Here is a 16,629-nt window from a genome sequence, read left to right as displayed (position 1 = left end):
TCGATTCTCGTACAGTGTGAACGAAGACGTGCGACCGTTTCTACTGTACGGTCGCACGTCTTTTGTCTAAGGAGCATGTTGGAAAACCAGCCGAGAATCGTACGATTTTCGGCTGGTTAGAACGGTGCTCGGGGGACAACTGCCGGACGGGCCGGTGTGCGCACGCGCACACTGCCCGTTCAGCATTGCGGTCATCGGAAGCCCGCCCAAGCCTCAGGGGGCGGGCTTGCGATGATCGAGAGTGCAATCTGCCTGTCCAAGATAGGCAGATCATACGTTTTTTTAATCACTTTACAACCATCGCAAGACTAAGGTTGTACAGCCACCTTTAGTCTTGCAATTCTCTCTCAATTTCAGTAAAAGCAAACTATGTCTGTCCTTTAACCCTTTGTTAGGACAGACAGCCCTGCCCATCTAGTTTACAAGTGACAATTAAATCTGCCAGAACAGTACAGCCAGGTGCCAGAACAGTACAGCCAGCATTCATTTTTTGAAACCCCCCCCCCCCCCTGCAAACTCCCAAACAGTGGGAACTAAGCTGGATTTTGCTGTCCTAGATTTAGTACAATGAACATCTAAAAAAAGGTATGTTGTATTTTTTATTTTTTTTCAGGTTATTCTATATGCATGAGAACATGTAACAAATATAAAGTAGGTGTTATCCCTATTTGGCTGCAAAAGTGAAAAGACACATTACCTTGCACTGTAAAAACTATAATCATTATTTGACTGGTTGGCAGTTGACAACAAAATGAGGCGTTAGGGCTTATAATAACCCCCCTGAAATAACACAGTGATGTTCTGGCTATTGCAAGTTATCACTAAACTCCAATTGAAAATATGCAGGAAAAACAACTATTGATCTGATGCTATTTTCCTGGCAACGTCACATTTATCAAAGTTATTAGCACTTTTGAAATAAGCTTGACAAACATATACAAAATGTTTCAGTGGGTGCGATGTTTGTTTGTGTTTTAAGTTGCAGCGATTCATGTTTTGTAGTTTGTTTTTGTGATATAGTAACTTTTTTTGTAATGTACCATGCACCTGTTATTGTAACAGACTTACCTGGCCACGCTCCGGGTACAGCGTCCAGCACCACCCACTCCTGCAGCGTCACGCTGCTCCTCCATCCTCTGCCTGGCTGTCAGTTTAAAATCACAGGGTTTTAAAAAACCCCTGCATTCTGCCACACCGCTCTCCATCCTGCATCTGCTTCTTGTGTGCCTACTCCTTGAACCCCTCGCCATCCTGGATTACAACACCGAAGCTGTAACCCTCACCAGCCTGGACTCTGCACTTACCATTGAACTCTCTTCTTCCTGGGCTGCAATCCAGGGGTAGCCAAACTCTGGCTCTCCAGCTCTGGTGAAACTACAGATCCCATGATGCATTTGTAGTTCCACCAGAGCTGGGGGGCCGGAGTTTGGCTACCCCTGCTGTAATCCATGTAGGAGTGTTCATGTTGCACTCCCTCCATCCTGGACTAGCAGCACCTGAGAGTTAACCTCTGACTACCAGATCAGGATTCACAACCATCGCTGCTAGCTGCAAGTAGAACTTGTTAATACAGGATTGTATCCTCATGCTCAAATGCCACGTAGTGCTTAATACTTCATTCCATGTTGAGTGGGTTTCATGTATGCAGGGCTAGCTAGCTTCTATACGCACTAATCTAAGACAAGTATTCTTTGAAACATTGATTAACCTGTATGAAGCAATACAGGTTGTGACACTTACCACAACTATATGAAATGCACCATCAGGGTGTGAAGTGATACTAAGCTCACATATGTGTACAAACTTGATAAGAGTTATATTAAACTGTGTGAAGTAATACAGTTTAACAACAAAGCAACTATCCAGAGTGGATTGTCATGCGTTGCTACCAATAGTTTTCTATTTATTAAACTTGGATTCATTTGTGGGAATCCTTACTTGTGGGGTCCAAGACTTTGACAACAGCCAGCGGAAGCATTAACTCCCGCAGTTGTGATCCACACCAGGCAAAATGTAATTTTTGTTTGTAGCATTACAGTTATTGGCAGTCTATCTATACCCTGCCAGTATTAGCTCTCATGTTACTGATGGCAGGATGATAACACATGTCTATCCCATGCTGAGCATCTATTTCTACATCGAGACATTAATACATTAGGGAGATATATGTAGAAAAGAACTGGCAGTATGACGTGAGAGAGGATATAAATATGTACTCTAAACCTACCCTGATGAAGCAAGCTATGGGAGATATAAAAGTCGTATAAACTACCGAATGATAGCAACAGCTACAAAAAGGTAACTTATGATCTAGCTAAAAACAATGTGGGAGAACTCTATAAATACAAAGTAATTAATGGTTCCTTGTAGAACAAAATGGGGTAGAAGTGTTAGATGTGTGAAATATAGGAACATGAATGAAAACAGGAAAATTGTATTTCATACTTACCGTAATTTTCCTTTCCTGTCCAGCTCCATGGCAGCACACGAATGGGTTAATCCTTCCCTCCTCCCCTAATCAGGATCGTATCTCATAAAAGCTGAAAGAGTCCCCTGGCTTGTTGTTCCATAACTCGACTACTATATGGGTGGTCCTTGTGCTGCCATGGAGCTGGACAGGAAAGGAATATTACGGTAAGTATGAAATACAATTTTCCTGTTTTCCTGTCAGCTCCATGGCAGCACACGAATGGGAATTAACTAGCCAAAAACAGGGGTGGGTATGCTTGAAAATATTTATATCACAACTCATGGTAGAAGAAATAACCCTACGGCCGAATTCAACTTTAGGTAAGGCAGCTGGATCTACACAGTAGTGTGTCATGAACGTGTGCGGAGAAGACCATGTGGCCGCTTTACACACAGTCTCTAAGGAAACACGTTTGGGGGCAGCCCATGATGTGGCCAGACTCCTAGATACCAACAGCAACTACAATAATCAGCTAACGATCAATATAAGCACTTACTGGTACCAAGAATGTCGCGGCTCGGCTGACTGTTTACCACCAGGCTCAAAACAGACAGCCTTGACTTAAATAGCCCCCTATTAACTCCTCCAACAGAAGGAATGCAGACTGCCCAGCTGGCGGTGGAGACACACTGGAACGCATAGCCTGCGTTCCACTCTTCATCATAGGAACACACAGAAGCCGGGTTCTCGTCCAGCGGCGGAAGTGCCTGGGTGAAACGCATAGCGTGCGTTCCACATGCCGCCGTAAGTCTCACAATGCAGTGGCCGGAAGGTCCCCAGCGGCAGAAAAATCAGTGGAATGCACAGCGTGCGTTTCAACACCGCCGCTGGGAGCCCCAGACAGCCCAGCAAGGAGCCACAAACACCGGCTCCACACAGGTTATGGCAGCACAGGCTCTAGTCACTGACACAATACATAGAAATACACAAGAAGGAATACCGAATAACAGGCAGAATAGGCCTGCAATGAAGAAACAACTCCATAAGTTACATTTTAAACATTACCAACGCTGGGGCACCACAGGTGACAGCAAAATACTCACCCAGAAAGCACCCAAGAGTTAGGGCACAAGATGAAGCTGAGTTAGCAAACACCTTTCTGTAAGATCCAGTTAAAAGATTTAGTAGCAGAGCTACAAGTGGCAGCAGCCTGCACTCAGCAAGCACCTGCGGGGTTAAAGCACCTGAAAGCAAGCTAATGGGTGTTTCAGGTAAATACCTGCAAGAGTCAGCTTAGGCATGAGCAGCACCACAGAATCACATATGTAAAAGGTGGCCATACAACTTACAACCATTGTAAAACTTTTGTTGTGCAGACGTCACACCTTCATACAATTTCCTTACAACAAACCCATCATGCACAGACCAATGCAGTTCACAAATAACGCTTGTCAGCAACACCACCTAGCTGATTTATATTGATCAAAAGGACAAACTTTCATTTGAGCATGTGCAGTTTGCATCTAGAGATTTTCATTGTACAACCACGCCATTAACCTGTCAATTGACATCCAAACAGACAAACGTTTTCTGCTGAAAGACAAAAAATCTCCAGATAATTGTAAGGTGCATGGGCTCCTTTAGGCGCCCAGACCAAGTAGGAATATCTCCTCCACCCATAATGAGCAACAGCAGTGTACTTACACCTTGTTCGCCAGGCCCTGAGGATCACCAGCGGGGCTCCCATGGACCTGCACCATTTAGGAAAGGGCTCACAGGGACTTCGCCAACTAAAGGAGGTAAAAAAAGAAGGCGGACAGCAAGAACTTTATCCCTGCTAGGTAGGCACCGTGCTCGGATCCTGACATATAGGAGGAAAAAAAAAAGAACGGTAAGCCAGGGGACTCTTTCAGCTTTTATGAGATACGATCCTGATTAGGGGAGGAGGGAGGGATTAACCCATTCGTGTGCTGCCATGGAGCTGACAGGAAACATCTGCTCAATTATGGCCTCCACATAGGTGTAAATGGAAAAGTAACATTAAATATATCTAACAGCAGTAGGTATCACATTATTTACAAAGTAATTTTTCTTTAGTATTACTGTGGGGGAAGGAAAGGCATTGCATAAATGATGGTGCTGCCACTAAAAGAGCGCCCCTTACCTTGACGGGGACTACCACCAGCACACAAGTCCTCTAACATTCCAAAGTCAGACTGGCCATAAAAGTCTGAAGACCAGCTAATGAAATGTGTGGCCCCTAAAGGATGTTTCATAATGGGGATAGTCATCCAAAGGATAGCAAGCAACAAATGCAGCTGAAATGATATGGCAGCTTCTACCTTGGTACTAAGACACATACAGGCTTTTTACAGTTCAATCAGTCAAAGTCAAGCTGACCTTCTTTCTAGAATATTACTTTACCTTGCTGCAGCCCTCCAACCTTCCACTGTTTAAAAAATAATGTATTTTTTTCTTTTTGCTTTACTAGTATTTTCTTTTATTCTGGATCCTCCCCTGTCACCATTCTTGCCTAGGGAAGACAAAATGCCCTGCAACCGCAGCCTCATGGGATATCCCTGCCATTTATCCCAGGAGGCTTCAGGAGTTGGGACACAGAGTGGCCAGTGGGCGGATTTGTGTGTGTCATCGCGGGGGCTGGTTGCCTGAACCCGGAAGAGGCAGCCAGATCCCGATGACTAAGAAACACCAAGATGTTGGCGTGGGAACCAGCCTGCGTCACTTAAACAGTGGATCGAAGTAGGATGAAGCTGGATACACTGGGCAGGTGAGTATATGAATTGAGTATATGAAACGTCACACAAAAGGTAAGAGGGGTTAAAGAAATTGCACAGATCCATGCTAATCGATAACAGCTCTTGTAGATTTATATGGACGCAAAGTCTACCCCATTCAGTTCTCTGATACACCGATATTTGCACTTCTAGGTTTGCCAGTTTTTATTTGGGTGACATTTAATCAGCACATATTGTGAAAGAGAGCTTAGTTTTTCATTATATCTCAGCCTAGATTATGAAGACAGCTTAAGACCTAACAAGCCACCCAGCTGATGAATCCTTCAGCATCAAGACAAACTAGTGTGCCTTCCCGGAGCAGCAGGACTCATTAAGCTGTCTACAAGAGAGGGATAAAAGGTTTACTTTCTTAATTAATAAACCTGTCAGCTTATTTCAGTTTGATGTTGGTAGCTTTTACTTTCCAGGTGTTCATGATCTGTCTGAATAATGATACAATTACTATTTCTATTATTATTATTAATAATTTCGAACCCAGTAGTTCTCACATATGGTACATGTTCCACAGGGGTATATGTAACAGATGAAGGGTTAATCCTGCTTAAACAAATGTACTTTTTTTTTAGTGGTCTACAATTGAAAAAAAAAAATACGAAATATATAACATTAAGTACATTTGTGATTTTTGCAAACCTAAGAGCATAAAAGGGTTTGCTTAGAAAGCAGTGACATACTTTTAGAAGGTATGAACAATGTTCACACAATACAGGGGGTATTTCAGATAGACTAATATATATTGAAGCTGAACTCCAAGAAGAAATAAAAGACACTGTAAACATTATACATCCCTGCATTTATTTATTGACCTGGATTTGATTTAGTATCAGCCTCTTGCAGCTCCTGTACAGTGGAGTTCAGATGAGTTCACCAGTCTGCTGCTTCTCCTTTCACTGTCCAGGCACACGTAAGAGGGGCTTTTATTATAATTTGTTTTATTATAATTTGTTCACATTTGACATGGATTGCTATCCAGCCATTACTATGTAATAGCATATGCCTATAAAAAAAAAAAAAAAATCATCATCATCATACATGAAAATGTTTGAAATATCTTCACTTTTACATCAAACACCCTGGCTTCAATTTGAATTTGTCTTTGTCCATCATCACTTAACACATCACCCATCTGACCAGTATGATAGACATACAACTTTCCTTGGGTGATGAGAATGCTAGAAACACAGACTATATATATATACACACACAGTATGTATGTGTATATAATTTGTTTGTTTTTTTGCAGCAAGCAGGTGGTGTGCAGTGAAGTTAGTGGCACTTTACCATTTTGTTGTGAATGGGCTGTAATCTGGATCATCAGAACACAAACATATACACACAGCTGAATGATTCAGGAATGATTCAAAGGAGGGACACCCCCTTTGCTCTCCAGCTTATAGGGGGTCCATATACATTTTAATTTAGGCAGGGATGGTTAGGAAATAAGTTAATAAAAAAGCTCAGTGTCCAGAAAGAGCTCTTTATTAAATATTTATGATTTGTAAAAATAATTTACAATAAATAAAAAATATAAAAGACTAGTTTATACATTTGTAAAAATCAAAAACCAATCTAAAGAAAAATGACCAAAAGCCATGATAGCTTTCCTCTAACTCCTTCATGACGAGATCTCATTAAAGCGTAGTTGCCCAAACCGAATTTAGCAGCATCAGTATTTGTTTGCTAGATCATGTTATTTACCTGTGAAAGCACCCCTAGTGCAGACATCCAAAAGCCCTAAGGCTGCTGCTAGGAGCCATCATATTGAATGAGATCTCAACCGACTCAGAGCTGTCACTCAATTTACACTCCCTATACTATTCCCCTTCTCTCCTGCTGTGGCAGCTACATAAATGGTTATGTAGGGAGATAGGGGGAGAGGTGGAGATGCTGGGTAAGCACATACTGTAATTAGACACTCATAGATAAGGAGAAGGCTATGACATGGAAGGATGTTGGGGCTGTTCTGAAGGTAGCCAATCAAGGTAGGCAATGGCAAATAAGTAATACAAAAATATATCAAATTAAGAACTTTTTTTATTTATTCCATAAACAATATACCAAAACTCAGTATGTTAACAATGTGACATTTTCACCGTACAGGATCAATCACAAATATTGAAAAACTTTGCAACAAGAACAACAAAACTTCAAATCTTACAAGAATAATTTACAAGGGAATCTATAAAACAGCAAAGAGCTCACAAAATTCTCAATGAATCTTTACACGAAAGCACTACACTCTTTCACAATATTTGTTTTATTACAAAATTTCCAACAAAATGTACTTTTTTTTCTTTGTATTTGGTTTTTAAAACCAGGAACCTTTAAATATACATCCTTTTAGTAACACCCCTGGGTGCCAGAAAAGGAATACCCACACATACAGACACTTCACAGCACTTCTCTAAGAAAAATATACACTTACAAAATATATTACAAATTGGCACACTTAAAAATATACAAGTTTTTTTAAGTTTTTTATGTAGGCGTTTTCGAGTGATCCCTTAAAGAATTATTCTTCAATTGATTCTACGGATATTTATAAAGCTTATTCTAAAAGAAAGGCAAACCAAAAACATTGCAGTAGTTCATTTTGAAACTAAAACATTTGTTGTTACATTCATATAATGGGCCTGCTATAGTTTAAGTAATACTGAAGAGGGTACTGCAAACCAAAATCATCCCTAGCACCCTGAAACCCTTTTTTGCTGGGATCTTGAATGAAACAGTATGAAGCAGACCTCTGTGTGACTGCTCAGGTTAAGCAATATTAACAACAGAAATAGGCATGCCATAACAAAGAAATAGAAATCGAGAAGCAATACATTCAAAATTCTGTAGGCAAAAAGTAGCAGGGTACAGAAAGCCAGTAGCGTATATATGATACTACTTTATACTGTATATGGAACATTTTCCCTTTGGATACTTCATTTGGGAAGATACAGATAATCAAAAGCATGACTGTAACATGTTTCAAAATGACATTTTTGGAACAAGATACAAAGTAAAACACTTTTTAATGAACTTATACTAATTGTAAAAAAATTGAAATATTTTTTAAAACCAAGATTTTGACAAGTACTATAAATCTAGTTTTTTTGCATTTAATTGCAGACCTTATATGCTCACAACGTTTGTGCAGACCTAGTTCAGTGCTTTAATAGCCACCGAAACAAAATATGGAACACTGTGTCAGACGTATTTTTCAAAAGGGCCTTTGAGCCCCAAGATCTGACATGGTTGCAACCATTAAAGTTTATCAATCCATGTGTTGCTTGGCCTGTAAAATCTCACAGCTAAAGGGCTTGTGCTGTTTGCTTTGTGCTGCAACATCAGCTGACCTGCAGTGTATTTCCGGAAGCATTCAACAGAACTCACAACTCAACTTGATCAGTCAGAAGATATTACTGACCTTTTTGATGTCTGCAAAGACCATAAATATGGGAACAAGGATAACAAACAGTAAAAATCAGATGAAGTATAGATTTTATTCTTATTTTTGGTTGTTTTATTCTACCCTGTGCTGTCCTGAATAGCCATGTGAATGGGCTATGAGATCATCATACTAATGACATGGTGAATTCCTTTGAATTGTTATACATTCAGGTCAGACAGAAGAGCCACACTAAGCATAGAGCAATGTGCATAAGTTGTTAAAGTTCCAAACTTTAAATCCAATGACATGTATACCATGTTATGAAATTAATCATTCATCTCCAAAAATATCTTTTATTTTTTGTGTTAACACCTGCTGCTGATTTTTCACATTTAAAAAAGAAATTTGTTTACCCTTTAAAGCACTTGTGTGGTATAATGTAGAATTTTTGAACAATATACTGAAATCTGAGTTTAATAAAACATCTTAAATAGGTTATGTCTTAAAATATAAAGATGTATCATTTTTAATAGCAATTTTAGTACCAGTCGTTTGGCACGGATGAAACTACAACGCTTGTCCTTGACTGCCCTTTTCCACTTCAAAATTTAAAAATATGCAGATTCACCAAAACCTGAGAGCACTGCTGGGTATTTTAAAAATGCTTATGATAAACTCTCAAAAGGAACCACATTGGAAGCCATTGCAGGTATATAAAGACAGATCATTTGCTACTTGACAAAATAAACAATTGATGCATTCAGGCCATGCAGACTATGAGCACAGCAAAACAGGACTGCAAAACCAATGTTTCTTCAGAGGCGTGTTATAGTATGCTCATAAGGGACATTCATACTGATGGTATAGCAGTTTGGAGGGACCTCTTTAATTTCTTGACCACAAAATACAATCAATGGGCTAGGCATCACAAACCACTAGGCTTAGGCTAACTGAAATGTAACCCAACCCTGCATATCTTAATGGATTCATTCTTAGGGTGGATTTAAATCTATTATCAGTGATGCTAGTAACTGTAGAATATGAGGGAAGAAGAGTTATGCCAACATAAATCCACTGGGCTGGCATAAAGCTGGTGATCTGACCAACCCTTTTCCTTATTAAATTAAGGGATAGCAACAAACAGTTTCCTGTGCAATTCTATGTGTGTTGAAGACATACAAATTAGGTTTGTGGCAGTGTAAAAAACATGCAGACTAGAAATCTCTTAGCAATATGATTATCCTAGCTATATAATTTCAAATCATATAGAGCAAGCAAATCAATTAATAGGGGCCTCATTGGATAGCTATTAAAAGATCTCTTGTTCTTTGAAAAGATTGTCTATGAAAAGATTTTTCAGTCAAGATTCATACAGTCATTGCGTATGTGGTTACTTGTAGGCGCGCATTGAAACTCTTCCACTTCTACCACATGGCCATATATTTTTGTGCTATATGGAAACTTCGGCATAGCATCAGCCACAACCAATCAATGTTTAGAGGCTGCTAATCTCACCAAAAACATTCATATTTGAGCCAGTAATGCATTGCCTAGAACATAACTGGGCAATGTGTGGCACTCTAACTATTATCCTCGTCTCCTTCTCAGGGTTGAAGCTTTAATATGAAATACTTGTTGTTTTCATAGATGTACACAATGTGGCAATGCAGTACTGTAACATCTTTGGTGAGAATATTTGACTGCATTTATTAAGGTTTCTGCCAATGACAAAAGTGCTGTAACCATTTGCGATTTCCATGTTTTTGAGACAGTGAACCTGATAAGCCTAAGATATGCCCAAAGTAAAACAGTTCTTATGTGCTGGCACATTGTGTAAATTTCAAATACCTATGTTCATCTTTAAAATAATTCCTGTGTGCCTCTTGCCTGTGACGCCCCTGAAACCAAGGCCCAGGCTGTACATGGGGCTTCAACTTCACTTCAGCACTTCAGATTAAGCCCTTAAGTGCTTGCTTTGTAGTCTAAAACATAATTTTTTAGGCCAGTTCAGGTTCACTTAATTGTATATTATTTTCACATATGTTGAACTGCGGTTATTACCCATCAGATACAACAAAATTGCCACATACAGCTACACCAATACTTACAGATGGATCAGTTGAAAAGGTTATCACCCGACTGTTCACATTGGCAGTGACCTTCTGAATAGTTCAATGCAGTCTGCTGCTTAGCATTATCAAATGGTATAGTTATAAAAATGACACACTGTGGTACAAGCGGATACACATGACTAATACTTTTGATACTTAGGGTTCTTATTAAGCTAAAATCAGAGCTGGCTATTAGCTCATTCAGCAGTAGGCTCTGATAGTAAGGTGCTTGTCAAAATGCAGCATTGTGGTTATAAAAAAGGTTGCATCTGCTTCTTGACTTTCCAGATGCAGAATTTGAACTTGGCACGCAAAAGAGGTTGAACTATAATACTAAGAATGCAGCGTGGTTCACCAGAAACAACAAACAATCAAAGGATACACTTTTGTGAGCAACGTTTACAAAAAACTGTGAATCTAGAGCAACACCAATGTATGTTTAAAGCTACTTTTGGTGCATATTTATTAATCTCTCTGCAAAGACTGAAACAATTTTTTGGACTCCATTATCTTCTTATCTATGCCCAGTTAAAGTATATAGCAAATTTAAGCAAATTAGAAGGCAGCAAAAATCTCTCCCTGTACTGTCAGTATTTCCTGATGAGCTTAGAGAGGTCCTTGCCCTAAACTTCCTTTGTAAATATTCTTCATTACTGCTATTTGGAAGTAGTCTGCTATGGCAGTAGTTCTGTTTCTGATCTCTATCCTATACACTGCAAGTCAATGATGTCAGAGTTAGGCCACTAATGAACCAGAGGGGTGAGATACTAAGGAAATGCTTTGGGTTGATATTGTTAAGTAAAAGAAAACATTTTACTACATATAGCACAACCCACAAATTATAAGACATTACTGCATCTGAATAAGTCAGAAAGCAATTATAACATTTTAATTGTCATCATTAGGAAAACAGCATACAAAAATACTCCTTGTAATTATTTATTGCCTGAATAGATAACATTTACAAATGTGTTTCTAACACATTGTGTAAAATTAAATATTCTTTGATAAAATAAAAATGTATATTTGTCTTATTCTTCATTCGCTGGCTACTGATGAGAGTTTTACCATCAGGCCCTATTTGTATAAGTGATAGATAAGAGTTTGAAAATGACCATTCACATTCTTTATTTAATTTTCCCAGAGAAAAAAAAAAGATAAAACAGGATTGGTTGCTATGGTATCTCCAGTTTTTCAGAGAACCTTTTTGCTCTGGTCTTTAGCAATAGGCATGATGTGAATTATTACAATTCATCCAGCAGATGGCACTGTCACTACTGCAAACAGCTTCTAATGCAAGCCTGTAAACTATTATATTTTATGAATGTGTGTGTCCCGAAATTCCATCAGACCGCAATAGTATTTTTATTTTAATCAGACCGTTTGCATATGTTATCACAAAAAAATAATTTTTTGATCATCTTCTTATTCTCTTTAAGATAGATATTAATAATACGTTGTTTTTTCTGTTTCACTTTTTGTAGGGTGCTCATACACAAATACAATTGGTCACCTAGTACAGCCATCATGCAACTGGATCTTTATAGAACTGGCTTCATGAAACAAAACATCCAGAGTATCTGCAACAGAGCCAAACATTTGGTTGATGGGAGAAGATGCACAATGACCCTATAGGCTGATTTATGTGGTTAATAGTACCAAAAACAAAAAAAGTATTAAAGTGAAACACCCGTCAAACCTTTCCTTTAGCTTAGGATAAAGTGAGGACGGTCTAGGACTTTTATCACATATATAACCGCTGTCTCTGTCTCCAAGGGGGATATTTTCTGTAGCTTCCTGTCTCACTGACACAACAGAAAAGGAATAAATCAATAAATCACCCCAGTCACTAGAAAGACGACAACAAAACATCTGACAGGTTCTAAACCGTACCACTTTACTAACATAAATGCTCTCATTGATGCCTATGGTTCTGTTTAAAAGATTTCACCTTTTTTACTGTCCCCTTCGATACAACGGGAAATGAAGGAAAAACCTTTCTAACAGGATCACAGACATAAAAGCAGGACAAAATAAATTACTTATCCAACTGCAACTTTTCAGTACTACCGTGTTTCCCCGAAAATAAGACACTGTCTTATATTTTTTTGGCTCAAAAAAAACACACTAGGTCTTATTTTCGGGGTAGGTCTTATTTTCAGGGAAACAGGGTAGTTACCTGGCTGGTTTTTTCATGTCACTGCCAGTAGACAGGCACTTTCAATACTGTCTGCACCAAAATGTAAGTCAACAGTCGCAGCACTAAAAATAACTGTACACTTTAACAAAATGGCCACTATTAGTATCACCGAAGACTGTCACAGCGTATAGTGCACAGAATGACTGATCTGGAGCCCGAGGTCAGCTGAGACCATGCCAGAAAGCTCTTGTGACCCATGTTGCTCTCCCTTTCTATAAACACACATTTAGGCAGGTTACAAGTCAACAACATGTTGGATGCGATAGTTGCATTGGAAAGTGGTATTTGGTGATTAGAGTAAGGATGAGCAGAACATACAGATCAGTTTTACAAGATCAGTAGTGGGCCTAAAGATGGCAAAACACTATAGGAAAAGAGTTGTTATGACTGTTCTCTAACTTTTCAATAGGCAATGGTTAAGCCAACATGAAGGTACCAGAAAATCTCAGCCAGTAATGGTTATGAAGGGGTGCTACAACACCGGCTGTAGTCTACTTTTGTTACTGTTCTGCAATTATGATAATATCAGACTGCAGACACTATCTGCCATAACAAGTATTAAAGTGACACTAAACTCAGGAGTTAAATCTTAAAAATACATTTCAAAGAGAACTATGGGCTATCTGATTGACAGTGGGCTCTGACTGTCTAGAGGAAGAGCCAGATGTGCCAGCCCCCTCCCCTGTCCGATCCTCCAGTCAGCACTGGAGATTCGGAAAGTGGAGGAATCCCTGCGGGGAGTGCTGACTGATAGCCACCGCTCACTGCAGGGAGACATTCGGGAAGTGAGCATGCGACGATATGTGTTCGCTCACTTCCCGATCTATAGAGTCGACGTGTGACAGTTTCTGCTCTAACTATGAGGATAAGTGTAAATCACTCACCTCATAGTTCTCCTTTAAGTACCTTAACTATTAACAAAAATTTCACATATTTGTGTATCACTCAGCTGTAGATCCTCAAATCATCTCTGAATTGGTGCTGACACTGTCCTTCCTTCTGGAGGGTGGCTACTTTTGTTCCCCATGACCACTGTGTGTGTTGTAAAGTAGCCACTGCTCCAAGCTCACTCCGAGGATGGACTACAATCTCAATAGAAATTAGTATACTAAAAGTGACATTGTAGTCCATCACGGGAGCGAGCTTGGAGCGGTGACTACTATAACACACAGGGACCATGGGGAACAAAAGTTGCCACCCCCCAGAAGGAAGGACAGTGTCAGCAACAATTCAGAGATGATCTCAGGATCTACAGATGAGTGATACACAAATAAGATACATTTTTGTTGATAGTTAAGGTACTTGAATGTATTTTTAAGATTTAACTCCTAAGTTTAGTGTCACTTTAAGATGGTCATACGCAGATCTTTTGTTCATTTGGACAGATTAATCAGTGTTTCTTTACACATACATACTGATAAGCACCTGAAGCTGTGGATACCTTTTTTAAACTTGATTTAGACAATGTAGTTTTCCAAACATGCAAAGAGGAAGGATCTGGGGAAAAGGAAATTGTACCTGAAATTGATCAAACTAAAAAATTTGAGTAATCAAAACAACAAACTTGTGTTGTCTATGGCTTCTTATGATCTTTTGTTTCTTAATTCCCTTTAATATCATATAGTGGAACGCATTCGTTTAGTGACTAGTATCTTAGTAGGACTTTACATTTATTTGTAGTAGACCAACCAGTTGTGTCCTAATTCTGCTAACAGTTACCACATTTCTCTTCATCTTGGGCAGTCTTTTGTAAGAGCCAGCACTAATCTATTGCCTTCTGTAACAAGAAGAGAAACAACCTCTCACCACTTTATGCATTAGACTGAATAGGTTGACCATCAGTTTTGGTTCAGACAGTACAAGAGACACTACTACTAGGAAGGACACAAAAAAACATCAATAAAGAATCCCAAAAATAAATTCCATCCACAACAATTACACCTGCCTTGGGGTTTAAAATAGATTTAGATTATCTAATGTGTTTGATTATCAGCACATTCTACTTTTTTGTATGATAAGAGTTCATATGCAACTTTTTGTAAAATCTTAAAATGTATGGTATTTTGGTGATGTGATTTCAGGTACCCATACACATTCAACTGTTGTCACATGTTACTAAATTCCTAAAGTCTCACATTCATATGTATGATTTTGTCCTGTGAGCATGCAAGGGTTTCTGTATTTTTGATCTAAACAAAGTAGCATAGATTGGAATCAGCTAAAAGAATTGTTAACCTGGTGGATCAGCAAAGTGTTGATATCCTGAGGTTATCTGTTGCGGTTCTTATGCCCCCATCCAGTGCCCTATTGTTGTCCAAACCGACTGGCTGGCATTCTATGTGTATTGGTACCTTTAAGTGAGGGAGTATCATTGTAAACAAGATCACCATGTATATTGCATTTAGCTTGGTATGCTTATTTTCTGCATGTATAGCTTTGTATTTTTAGAATTGACAGTACAAATAACACTTGTAAACAATCGATGAACACAGTAGGTCTACACAGAAGAACATCGCATAAGCATTGCACAAATGCCCTGATATGTATATTGCATTAAACATACAAAATAAATGTCTTTGTTAAAGGGATAAGTGATGTACGGTGATGTCCCAGAATTAATAAGGGGACCATATTTTGTTCTCCTCGGAAATAAAAGAAGAATGATGCTGTACAAGATATCTCTGGTGGTTGTCACTGTCAGAGCCTCAAAGAAGCATCATGGGAAATGTGAAACCAATATACTGTTTGTACAATTCTGAGTAATAAGTGAGAAAGTTATATAGTTTATATAACTGCAAACCTTTATAATAATACTTCTATGGTAGAATGCCTTAAAGTATATTTTATAGGAGTATTTAATCGGCCTACTGTTCATTGTCAGACATGGAGCTTCTGCAATACGTGGGCCATATATTGCCTCTTCTTGAAGTGCCTATTAACAAACTGTAATCAAATGTATGTTTTAAATAATCCATTTAGCCCTATGTACTGTCCATCCTGTCATCTAAAAATGCAAAAATGGAGTTTGTTAAGAATACTTACTGAATTCACAAAGCATGTACAATATGGCAAACTTATCTGATCAACTCAAATGGAAAAGCAAAAAAAGGAATACAGTAAAATCTACATTGTTGGCATGCCCTCAGCTTGTCAGCCAGCAGTGCAGGAGCTGATTCTAGTCAACAGCTAAAATCTCAAGTAATAATCAAAAATCACTGCGCTGGGAATGAGTGACTCGAAATCTAAATAACTAAATAGACCAGCAGCAACTTTGTGTATAAGTGAGTCTATTATGTGGCAAATAAGTTGCGCTCGGTCTAGTTGTGAATGGATGTGAAAGTGCTCTCTCAAAACCCAAAGGGGGAGATCACCTTCAGATAACAAAATAAATTTTAAATATAAAGTAGATGTCTCCACTAGTGATAGTGAACTAATGTTTGAAGATGCAGAACTCAACCCGGTGGTACTCGAGTGTATTGTATGTGTGTCGTGGGTTTTAACTGGCTAAACAAATCAGTTATATTGAAAACATCCGTAAAGGCATAATCATAAAGCAATAATATGTGAGAAAACAGTGAATAAAAGCACCTACATATAAAATCCAGTAAATAGTTAAACAACAAGTGATACGTAATAAAAACGAAAACGAAAAAATAAATAAAAATAAAATAAAAATAAATATAAATATAAAAAATAAAATAAAAAATAAATAAAAA

This window comes from Nanorana parkeri, unplaced genomic scaffold (assembly GCF_000935625.1).
Source record: "Nanorana parkeri isolate BGI_ZX_2015 unplaced genomic scaffold, ASM93562v1 scaffold2004, whole genome shotgun sequence".
Lineage (NCBI taxonomy): Eukaryota > Metazoa > Chordata > Amphibia > Anura > Dicroglossidae > Nanorana > Nanorana parkeri.
Note: the sequence above shows the minus strand (reverse complement) of the source record.